The sequence below is a fragment of the Schistocerca americana genome, chromosome 7, assembly GCF_021461395.2.
Source record: "Schistocerca americana isolate TAMUIC-IGC-003095 chromosome 7, iqSchAmer2.1, whole genome shotgun sequence".
In the NCBI taxonomy this organism is placed as follows: Eukaryota; Metazoa; Arthropoda; class Insecta; order Orthoptera; family Acrididae; genus Schistocerca; species Schistocerca americana.
Genome location: NC_060125.1, coordinates 118,546,628 through 118,559,218, shown reverse-complemented (window position 1 = coordinate 118,559,218; position 12,591 = coordinate 118,546,628). Strand labels below are relative to the sequence as shown.

The following is a 12,591-nucleotide window of genomic DNA, read 5'->3' as shown; positions in this document are numbered from 1 at the left end:
TGACGCGTTGGCCCCTATCCCGCAACCGAGGCAGGACTTGAATGTAAGACTGATCACTAACTATTTGTCTCTGAGAGACAAATTCGCTGTGAATAAACCTCCACAGTAAAAAGAGACAATAAGCATTGCCTTAACTCTGGATTGGCGTATGTGGGTCTTCCTGATGCGAGGTGAATTTTTCCCTGTTGCACTCACTGCTTTATCTTTTTCACTCGGGATTGTACTCTAAAACCTAAGTCTCGTCATCTGTCACTAGCCTGTCCAAAAAATTAGAATCACTTTCACGGTGTTGCAACAACTCGTTACACGTCCCTTGTGTTCATTGGTCAGCACATTTCGGATAATTTTTTGTGCACACCTTTCTCATCCCTAACTCGTCTCTCAAAATGCTATAAACATTCGACTTCAGCAGACTACAATCCCCTACTACTGTTAGTATGCTCAGGTATCGTTTCCTATTCTGAATTTTGCCCACTCTCTCCACATTTTGGTGCGTTTGAAACGTTTAAGGGCACCAGAAGCGCCCGTTTCTGGCGATGTCTCGGCCGTCCCGGAGCATCTTGCGCCACTCTTGATTCATGGTTGGCACTTGGGTTACTCCCCGAAGGCTTTCGGGTCCCGACCACCGTCTCACAGCCAGAATTTTTTAGTTTAACGCAAAATTTTATCGCGGTTTACTGCTCGATTAATCACTGCATTTCGAATCTCCAAGCGTTATCGTAACACACTACGAGTGAAGCGCGATCTTCACTCTTGTCAATGCCGTGAGGCGGCCTAGCCAAGTCCCATTCGTTAGGCAAGACCTCACACCTCCGAAAACTCCGCCCCTCTAGCCCTTCTCGTTCACAGGATAATTTTATCCTCGAAACTTTTGGGTCAGATCCTGTATTTCCTCCCGAAATCCGAATTTGCGCTCCATCTCTGAAGACTTCATCATCGGTGGGACCTTGGACACCAGTTCTTTTATACCCACGTATCTCTCTCATATTTTTCTAATGTCATATTCCCACCTTCGATTAGCTGGTTGTCTCAGTATTTTCTCAGCTCTTGGAATCCAAGAAAGAATTTCCTTTGTCCGTTTATTTTCCATTCCCATTTATCTCCGTTTCACTTCAATTGTGGTGATAATTGTGTCGTCAACTTCAGTCTGTCTGTGACGCTACAACTCAGGTCAGCCTCACCGTGTGCCAAGACGCCTACATGAGAGCTCGCACGAGACCACCTGATACACACAGAGACCCCTAATAATTAAAACTATGTAGATGCTTCTTTGGAACTAATATGCTGGTGTATTTGAAATTTTGATATTAATTTTATTTCTGTATCTGGGTAACTTTAATGCTTCTGAGATAGATTGGAGAGAGAATTGGCAATGACAGTGGACTCCTTACATGATGGAGATCATTATGCCAGAATTTAACCCTCATATGTTCATCATGAGAGAAATTGCTGTTTTCCCCAAAATGGCGACAACCGCTAGAATCCGCTAAAAATCTGAAGGATTTCACCTTCTTCAGAAAAAAACCTTGATATGGAACATGGCCGCCCTAGTTTCAGTGGGCGAAAGCAGGATGGGGTACCTCTGAGCATCGAGGACATTATTTGCTTTCTACGTCCGCACAGGTAGGACTTAGCCAATGCCCTTCTCAGCAGACTTATCTCTTTGAGGTTGGAGACCTACTCAGGAGTAGTGAGTCCAGAGTCATAGGACTCCGAGGTAGGGCCACTTTAGCCCACTCTCTCTTCAGACAGTTAAATTACGAGCTCAAAAGACACCAAAGAAAACCACAACAGGCTCTTAGCAATTGCAATCTACAGACTCGTCACAGTTGTCATATTCATCCCTTTGGACAGCAATGCGTAATAACGCTCGTGAAGAGAAACCGGAAAGAGAAGCTATTTTGCATAGGTGCATTGTTGCAGTCCGCTGATTACTACGAAACACCACTGTTGTCAACATGTACAGGGTTAAGCAAATAAAAGTGGTCCGAAGAACAGCGTTCCAGGGGTACAAAGAAACAGAGCAGAGGAAAAGAAATACGGTACCAACCTAACTAAAGCAGATGTTGAAAGTGACCACAATTCATCTCTTGGCACTTCTGGACCCTCGTCAGCAATTTGCTGAAGGCAGATCGAAGCTGCACAGCTGGAATTGCTGCGGTCTCATCCGAAATGTTGTGCTTCAGTTCTTGAAGACTATGAGGACTGTTGTGGTACACCTTACACCAGAAGGCTCTCCACACAAAGTAATCGCACACTCACAGATCAGGTGACCTGGGTAGCCAGAGTGAAATCTCCTAACAGCTCTGCCGGGCGTGGATATTGCTCCAATGATCACCCTCGGCCGGCTTTGTGGGCAGTTTCTTCATATTTTTGGAAGGAACTGTGGGTCTTCCTCCTCCGCTAATGCTGTCACTCGCCTGGGGCACTGTTACTTGCTCCATTCTGTAGTAAGGAGGACATCGCAGCCAGCCTTCTCTTAGCTCCCTCGAAGATCTCTCATGTGTTCGGTTCTCCCTCTGATCTCTCTCTGATTTTTCTCGAAGTGATTCCCCCCACAGTCACCAGAGCAGAGGCAGAATTTGTCTTCTAGTGCAATGAAACTTTGTCTGCCTCTTCGATACTACCTCCTGTTCATAAGTTTGTTAGCAATGGCTTGCTCTCTCAGGGTTTATCACTGTTATGCATGTCATTTTCTGCACCATTTCGTTATTGTATAAGTACTTTGTGAGGCCTGTTCTCGGAAATGAATAAGGTCCTGATGTTTAGTATACTATGGTTGGAACTTAAATAATGGCAACTATTTATTCACAACCGATACAAAAGGGTTACATGTTTGCACCTGTTACTGTCCTTCAAAGTAGTCACCAGCGTTGTGTAGAAGCCGTTGCCAGCGATGTGGAAGGCGTAGTATACCGTTGGCAGAGCCTGTTCTGTTGATGGTGCGAATGGAGCGGTCTACTGCCTGTCGAATATCTGGAACAGTTCTGAAGCGAATGCCACGAAGTGGTTCCTTCATCTCCGGAATCATATCAAAGTCACAAGGACTTAAGTCCGGGGAGTATGGTGGATGGTACAGTACTTCCAAGTCCCATCGACCGAACAGAGCAGCCACAGCTTGCGCTGCATGCGCCCGCGTATTGTCGTGCAGAATGGTAGGTGGGTCGCGCAGAAAGTGTCCCCTCTTCTTTCGCAAAGCTGGTTGCAGGTGATGCTCCAAAAACGAACAGTAATACTGTGCATGGACGGTCTGTCATGGAGGAACGTAATGCGTTAGGATAACACCATCACAGTAGTAGGCGAGAATCACCGTAACTTTCACCATACAGGGGCTCTGACGCACTTTCGACTTTCGCGGCGATCCAAAATGACGCCATTCGTTGGACTGGAGTTTTAGTTTTGGCTTCGTGGCATTCGCTTCAGAACTGTTCCAGAGATTCGACAGGCAGTAGACAGTTCCATTCGTACCATCAACAGAACAGGCTCTGCTAACGGTATACTACGTCTTCCACATCGCTGGCAATGGGTTCTGCACAACGCTGTTGACTACTTTGAAGGAAACATGCAGCTATCTTGTATCGGTTGTGAATAAATAGTTGCCACTATTTAAGTTCCAAGCCACGTATATAAACATTTCAATTATAACCTTTTTCTTTGTGTGTTGTAACCTCTGTCCATCCCCTCAGTCTCTTAACTAATCAGTTTGCATGTAGGGACGAATTCTGTGGCTTACATTGTTAAGACTGAGTTCGAAACTAGAGCCATTTTCCCCACAGACACGGCGCGTTAAGGAAAGTTCTCCCTTTCTCACTTAAACAGGAGGCCGCCCACACAAGCAGTACTACAACATGGCCAATCTGGCTACGCCGTATCAAGAAGCTGTTTATTACTCCACCAACATTTCGTATTGCCTGATCTAGTATTTGTTTTCCCCCTGCTAGTAATTCCCAACATCTTCTGAGTTTTCGTATTAGAGATTCATATCTCATTTCTATAAACCAAAATTCATAATATAGATAACGCATTTTTTTCTTTTTCAAATACGTCGGAAGCTTTGCTATGATACCAAAAGTTCTCCCGACCATTTTTCGTTCTTTTCTTATTTATTTTACAGTTCATCTAGTCTGCAGTCTTCGACTAAATATACAAGCCCACAAGCTGACTTCGTTTTTGATTTGTAGATTTTTTTGGATATGTTGATTATTTTAGTCTTATTATAACTATTTCCAGGACTAGTCTTAAGAGACAAACAACGCAATGTAATTTCCGAAACGGAGATATTACAGATATATTCCATGAAGACGACTGCGTTTTCCCAGTTTTAGGGAATGAGAAGTTCCTTTACGTCTACTCAGAACAGTCTTGGTGAACGGAAGCTCCATTCCTGTCTCATGTTTCAAATCTGAATTTCTTAATGAGCTGGTGTAATATACTGGAAGCTGTACCATTGACGTGAATATTCATCAGAATATTAACATAGGTTTCGCAATGGACATCAGTACAGACAAATTATGTTGAGTCTGTGTCAAAAGGGATCTCAAAATCTGTAAATCACAGGGATGCCTAAGGATGTGTGTTTGTCAACTGACCCCTCCTTTTAGTCAAGTTGTGATATAAATTTCTTTTCGCTCTGATTCGATTCAGTATAACTTCATTAGTTATTCAAACTACCCTTCTTATCATCGGCATTCTTCGGTAGCAACACATTTGAAAAGCTTCTATTCTCTTCATGTTGTGTAGGTGTCACTTCCATTCGAGGGTACACTGTAGACAAATTCTTTGAATAAATACTTCTTAACTAATAAAATTTGGATTATAGGTTATTATTTTTCTGTATATCAGGAAAGGTTTTCTCCCTATTGCCAATCGACATTTTACATTCTCTTTATTTCTGCTGTTGCCATTTACTTTCCCTTAGCTTCGGTTACTGACCTTATTCACTCATCACCACCTAACTTAAGTCGTCTACTCTCCATTATCCCTGTTTTACCGATATTGGTCTTCATCCTGCAACCTCTTTTCAAGGCTCATCTCATTTCATTCATCTAACGTCTGCAGTCCATTGTTGTGACGTCCAGAGAAACTCCACCGTCATATCTCAAAAGTTATTATTACTTTCTCCATGTACTTTAATTACTATTCCAAATTTCTGTTTGCTTTCCTTTTCTGCTTACTATATACACAGATTGAGCAATATGAGGGATAAACTAAAACCCTGCTGCACTCCGATCACAATTACTGCCTCCCCGCCACGTCCTTCGACTTTTAGAAGTGCAGTCTCGTTTATAAACAAGTTGTACATGGCCTATCGCTCCCTGCTTCCTTCAGAATTTCAGAGAGTGTGTTTCAGTCAACAATTTCAAAAGCTGTTTCTAAAATTTACAAAATTTTGTAAATGTAGTCTTGTCTTTCTACAACTTATCGTCTACTAGCGATCTGCCTTGGATTCGCACGGGTAGCATAAAGTGTCTATGTCGGACGACTTCTATGGCCTAGCGGTAATAAATTATGGACACAAACGTTTCTCGTGATTCAGTCTGTCTATTAGTGCAAACTGTATCAAAAGCCTTACTGCAGTTTCTGCAATTGGCTTTCACACACAAACAGAAAACGTGGCAGGGGACTTACATTTGAAATATATGTATATGGAAATAAAGTCGTTGTGTTCCTACATTTCTCTGAAACCCAAACTGATCTTCTCCTGGCTCGATTTCTACGAGTCACTACATCCTTCTGTAGATAGATACAGTGTACTGGGTGATCAAAAAGTCAGTATAAAGTTTAAAACTGAATAAATCACGGAATAATGTAGATAGAGAGGTACAAATTGACACACATGCTTGGAATGATATGGGGTTTTATTAGAACCAAAAACATACAAACGTTCAAAAAATGGCCGTCAGATGGCGCTTCATCTGATCAGAATAGCAATAATTAGCATAACAAAGTAAGACAAAGCAACGATGATGTTCTTTACAGGAAATGCTCAATATGTCCTCCATCATTCGTCAACAATAGCTGTAGTCGAGGAATAATGTTGTGAACAGCACTGTAAAGCATATCCGGAGTTATGGTGAGGCATTGACGTCGGATGTTGTCTTTCAGCATCCCTAGAGATGTCGGTCGATCACGATACACTTGCGACTTCAGGTAACCCCAAAGCGAATAATCGCACGGGCTGAGGTCTGCGGACCTGGGAGGCCAAGCGGGACGAATGTGCCGGCTGAGCACACGATCGTCACCAAACGACGCGCGCAAGAGATCTTTCACGCGTCTAGCAATGTGGGGTGGAGCACCATCCTGCATAAACATCGTACGTTCCAACAGGTGTTTATCAGCCAGGCTGGGGATGATGCGATTCTGTAACATATAGGCGTACCTCTCACCCGTCACGGTAGCAGTTTTGGTGTCCAGCGCCATCTGTCGGACATTTTGTAAACATTTTTTTTTGTTCTAATAAAACCCCATGTCATTCCAAGCATGTGTGTCAATTTTTACCTCTCTATCTGCATTATTCCGTGGTTTATTAAGTTTTCAAATTTATACTGACTTTTTGATCACCCGGTTTATCCACGTCTTGTCCTTTCTTGTTCTTCGAGTACCTCGCCCTTCAAGAACAGCGGCGACCTCTAGCATAATCTGTTGTCTGCCGACGGCTCTTCTGAAAAGCTGCTATGCGTTAAATTCACTGGCTTAAGTTCTTGAGCGACGAAAATCTTCTACATCCTGGACCACATCTTGCATCATTCTTTCCTTGAAGTATGTTTTGTTGTTGCGAATTATATGCCCAAAGTATTCCAGTTATCTTACTACTACATTTGTGAATTTATCTGGCCATGTTATCCTTAATATCCTCCAATACGCCCACACCTTAGATTCCTCTAAGATGTTACTTAATACCGCGGAAAGTGTCCATGACTCAGGTCTTTAGAGTAGGATACTCAATAGGTAGCATCGAAATAATAGACGGCGAAACATAATGATTGTCACCGCTAATCAGAACTTTGTACATTCTCTGACAAGAACTTCTCGCCTTTTCAATTCAGCAGCGAATTTCTTGAGAAAAGTCCCAGGCATCACTGACTTGACACCACAAATATTTATATGATGATATTTTAACTGATAACGCCATGGACCACCACTCCTTTATACATTCCAACGAGAGCATCTTGCAAGATTATTTTTGCAGCTCAGATGTTGAAAATTAATCACCGATTGCGAGATTGCCCTAGATTTCATCTGGGTTCTCGGTTTCTGCTGACGACCATTTGATTTCTCTAGTTGACATTTAAGGATAACCCCATGTTATTGCTCTGTTCCAGCCTCTAGTAGTTCTCGAAGATCTTCCAGCCGGGTTTCAAGTAAGACAATTTCATCAGCGTATCTGATGTTACTGATAACCCGATCAACCACGGCTCCTTGATACATTCCACCAAGAGCTTCTTGCAAGATGTTCGCAGAATAGATGTTGAAAATTAATAGGGAAAGAATGCAGCCCTGGCCAACTTCATTCATAATCAATACCTTTTATGACAGCTGACCGTCGACATGCACACCAGTTCAAAAATGGTTCAAATGGCTCTGAGCACTATGGGACAACTTCTGAGGTCATCACTCCCCTAGAACTTAGAACTACTTAAACCTAACTAACCTAAGGACATCACACACATCGATGCCCAAGGCAGGATTCGAACCTGCGACCGTAGCGGTCGCGCGGTTCGACTGAAGCGCCTAGAACCGCTCGGCTACATCGGCCGGCTGCACAAAAATATTTTGGTTCCAGTACAAATTTTCAATCCGTTGGATCTCACAACCATCCAGCACCAGTACATGTAAGATACACACTGATGAGGCAAAACATTATGACCACTTACTTCTTAACCTATTTGTTCATCTTTGGAACTTATTCTGCATATAGCGACCCAGATCAGTTCCAAACGATTTACATCAGGCGAATTTGGTCGCCGAGTTATCAACGTGAGTTCACTACAACGCTCCTGAAACAACTGTAGCACGATTCTGGCTCCGAGACAAGGACAAATATACTTCTGAAAGATGACATCGCCGTTGGGGAAGACATCAAGCTTGAATAGATGTAGGTGGTTCGCAATTCTCGGTGTGTTCGACTACTAGCACACAGGTCCGATGCAAGCGCAGGAGAATATTTTCCATGGCATAATACTGCTCCCACCAGCCTGCCGCCGTGTCGCACTGCATCTTTTCAGCCACCGTTCACTTACATGACGGCGTTTGTGGAGACGACGATCGACGTAGCGTAGCAAATATTTGATTCAGCCGAAGAGCCGACACATTTAATCGATCGGCGTTCAAATCACAATGGTCCCCTGGCCACTGGTATCTTAATTGAGGTTGTCGTTGGGTCAACATGTAAACACTTAGGGGTATTCTGTTATGGAGCTCCATGTTCAACAATGTAAGATGTGTTCTGAAACACTTGTGCGTGCACCAGCATTGTGTTCTTTCAGTAGAGATGCCACAGACCACCATTTATCCTGCTTTGCGGAGCAGACAAGCCTCCGAACCCTACGTTCTGTGAAGAGTAGCGGACTTCCAACCATTTAGCGCCAATGGTGGTTGACTGTCCTTCTGCCTCTTTCCGTAGATGCTCACGACAGTAGCACGTGACCATTCGACCATCTTCGCCGTTTTCGAGATACTCGTTCGGAGGCTCTGCATAATAATAAACTGGCCTTTGTCAAAGCCGCTTATCTCCATGGATTTCCTCATTTGCAGCCCGTGTCTTCGCTAGGATGATGCCCCATCTCTGTCCACTCCGCTTATACATTTTCGTTACAGCTTCAAGTTGATCAACATCTACATCTACATCCATACTCCGCAAGCCACCCGACGGTGTGTGGCGGAGGGTACCTTGAGTACCTCTATCGGTTCTCCCTTCTATTCCAGTCTCGTATCGTTCGTGGAAAGAAGGATTGTCGGTATGCTTCTGTGTGGGCTCTAATCTCTCTAATTTTATCCTCATGGTCTCTTCGCGAGATATACGTAGGAGGGAGCAATATACTGCTTGACTCCTCGGTGAAGGTATGTTCTCGAAACTTCACCAAAAGCCAGTACCGAGCTACTGAGCGTCTCTTCTGCAGAGTCTTCCACTGGAGTTTATCAATCATTTCCGTAACGCTTTCGCGATTACTAAATGATCCTGTAACGAAGCGCGCTGCTCTCCGTTGGATCTTCCCTATCTCTTCTATCAACCCTATCTGGCACGGATCCTATACTGCTGAGCAGTATTCAAGCAGTGGGCGAACAAGTGTACTGTAACCTACTTCCTTTGTTTTCGGATAGCATTTCCTTAGGATTCTTCCAATGAATCTCAGTCTGGCATCTGCTTTACCAACGATCAACTTTATACGATCATTCCATTTTAAATCACTCCTAATGCCTACTCGCAGATGATTTATGGGATTAACTGCTTCCAGTTGCTGACCCGCTATATGGTAGCTAAATGATAAGGGATCATTCTTTCTATGTATTCGCAGCACTTTACACTTGTCTACATTGAGATTCAATTGCCATTCCCTGCATCATGCGTCAATTCGCTGCAGATCCTTCTGCATTTCAGTACAATTTTCCATTGTTACAACCTCTCGATATACCACAGCATCATCCGCAAAAAGCCTCAGTGAACTTCCGATGTTATCCACAAGGTCATTTATGTATATTGTGAATAGCAACGGTCCTACGACACTCTCCTGCGGCACACCTAAAATCACTCTTACTTCGGAAGACTTCTCTCCATTGAGAATGACATGCTGCATTCTGTTATCTAGGAACTCTTCAATCCAATCACACAATTGGTCTCCCCCCAAGGGGTCCACAACTCTTTTGTGGACACGTGCGTAGCGAGCACGGGACCCCGAGCTAATGTGGCCCTCCTTCCTTTCCGGGCTGCATACCTTCCCTTCCCTTTCCGCATCCTTCCCCGTGCCCCATCTTCGCCCCCCCCCCCTCACCTCTGGCTCTTTCCCTCCATTTCTCCCCCTCTGGGAGTATGGTTTGTGCCTACGTCCGGGGACGGACGCTCGAAACTGTTCCAAATTCCTTGCTTTCTACACTTGCAAGTCCTCGTCCTTCCTCTGTCCTTATCTTTTCCTTCCCTCTTCTCTTTGCCCTTTTCTCCGCTGCGGCGTTTGAGACCCCCTCTTCTTTCCTTTCCCTTTCTCTTTTTTCCTCCCTGTGCGTGTCTGAAGGCCGACCCACGCACTTCCATGCGTAGCCGGTGACGGGGTAACGCGTAATTCCCCGCCCCGGGTAGACAGGTAGGACATGTACGTACCCCCTCGTAACGGCCAGGCCCAGGGAGGGGTGATTACCCGAGCTGATACCTTCCGAAAGTGCCGATTGGTCCCTCCGTCCGTTTGTCGGGAGGTGTGACCTGAGGTGTGAACAATCACCTAAGGCGGGTGTGCCCTCAGTGAGGGCCCCCACAAGGGAGGAGCGCGCCATCGGAGACGCCGGTAATCATGGGGATTCTTCCGCAATGGTTTCCTCACCTTCCACTATGTCTGCTCACAAACGTAAGTTCACTGAGTCTCAGCCACAGACGGTTCTTCCATCGTTGCCACAGTTCCTTGTTGTTTCTCGGTCTGACGAAGGTCACGACTTCTCCACGGTCAACCCTTTCATTATTCAGAAAGGTGTCGACGCAATTGCAGGTCCTGTAAAGTCTTGTTCCAGATTACGGAATGGCACCCTGTTGTTAGAAACACACAGTGCCCTCCAGGCTCAAAAATTGCTGCGTACTTCTCTGCTCCACACCTTCCCTGTCCGGGTGGAACCGCACCGTACCTTAAATTCCTCGCGTGGAGTCGTTTATACGCGCTCCCTCGATGGATTGTCTGACGAAGAAATTCAGCACTACCTGTCTGACCAGGGCGTAACGGCTGTTCATAGGGTTATGAACAGGGTTGACACGAACATCATTCCAACCCGCACCGTCTTCTTGTCATTTGACAAAGTTCAACTCCCATCGAAAATCAAAGCAGGCTATGAGATAATTTCCGTTCGCCCTTACGTCCCAAACCCTATGCGTTGCTATCGATGTCAGCGGTTCAATCACACCAGCCAGTCCTGTTCCAATCCGGCCAAATGTGTTATGTGTGGGAAGGATGCCCATGAGGGTGCTTGTCCACCTCCATCCCCTCGCTGCATCAACTGTATGGGTGACCACGCTGCTTCCTCTCGAGATTGCCCCGTTTTTAAGGACGAAAAGCTCATCCAGGAAATAAGAGTGAAGGAAAAGGTGTCGACCTTTGCTGCTCGAAAATTATTCGCCAGTCGACAGCCCACCGTGCCTCAGACAGGAAAATATAGCACTGTCCTCGCTTCTCCTCGGCCAACAAAGGAGGCGGCCACGTAGACTTGCGACCTCACCTTTAGTACCACGGTCGTCAGATCGGCCAGCGCAAAGATCGCCCGTTCAACCTCACCTCTTTCGCCTGCCCACTCTATGGCTCACCCTTCGTCGGGTTCTGCTAAATCTCGAGCCCAAAAGTCAGACGCAAAGTCTTCGAAAAAAGAGCATACTCGTGAAGAGTTTTTACGTACCGCAACTTCACAACCATCGGTTCCTCCTTCATCTAAACATCATACTTCCAAGAAGGCTACAAAGAAACACAGTTCCTCTCCTTCCCATCTACAGCACCACCTGGCGGAAATCGCCCTCGGCCGTCTTCTGTGTCGCCGAGGCGCACTGCTGGTGGCCGGTCAACCGGCCGATCGCTGGTGGCAGGAGCTGCTCCTGACCAACCTATGGATCAGGATCTTCTGCCTTCGACTGAATGCCATTCCATGCTGTCGGTCGCAAGCTCTGAGCAGTCGTTGAGTTGACAGCACCCATGGTCACATTCCTCCATTTTCCGTTCTCCCTATGTCCATTATCCACTGGAATATCCGCGGCATTCGAGCCAATCGGGATGAATTGTCGATCCTCTTACGCTCCTACTCGCCGGTCATCTTCTGTCTTCAGGAAACAAAGGTGCGTCCCCATGACCGCTTTGTTCTCCCTCATTTTCAGTCCGTCCGATATGACCTCCCCTCTGTTGAAGGCACTCCAGCCCATGGAGGACTCATGATTCTTCTCCATGATACTCTCCATTATCACCCAATCCCCTTAACCAGTTCCTTCCAAGCTGTCGCCGTCCGTCTTTCCCTTCCTGGATACACGTTCTCTCTTTGTACAGTATACATTCCATCGTCCACACCAATGGCACGAGCTGATCTCCTTCATCTTCTTGGTCAGCTTCCACCCCCCTATTTGCTGGTTGGGGACTTAAATGCCCACCACCCGCTTTGGGGATCTCCACATCCTTGTCCACGTGGCTCACTATTGCTAGACGTCTTCCACCAAGCGGATCTAGTTTGCCTCAACACTGGGGTCCCCACATTTTTGTCTGCCTCCACGACAAATTTATCTCATTTGGACCTTGCGGTCGGTACTGTTCCGCTAGCTCGGCGCTTCGAATGGTTCGCCCTTGATGATACACACTCGAGTGACCACTTTCCATGTGTCCTTAGACTGCAGCCTCAACTGCCATATATGCGCTCGCGACGCTG

General features: G+C 45.7%; 1 protein-coding gene across 2 annotated transcripts in view; it reads left to right on the top strand.

Moving 5' to 3' along the window:
• The window catches only part of LOC124622583 (juvenile hormone esterase-like), a 167,295-nt gene that overhangs the window by 103,874 nt on the left and 50,830 nt on the right, over nt 1–12,591 (top strand). The window lies entirely within an intron of this gene.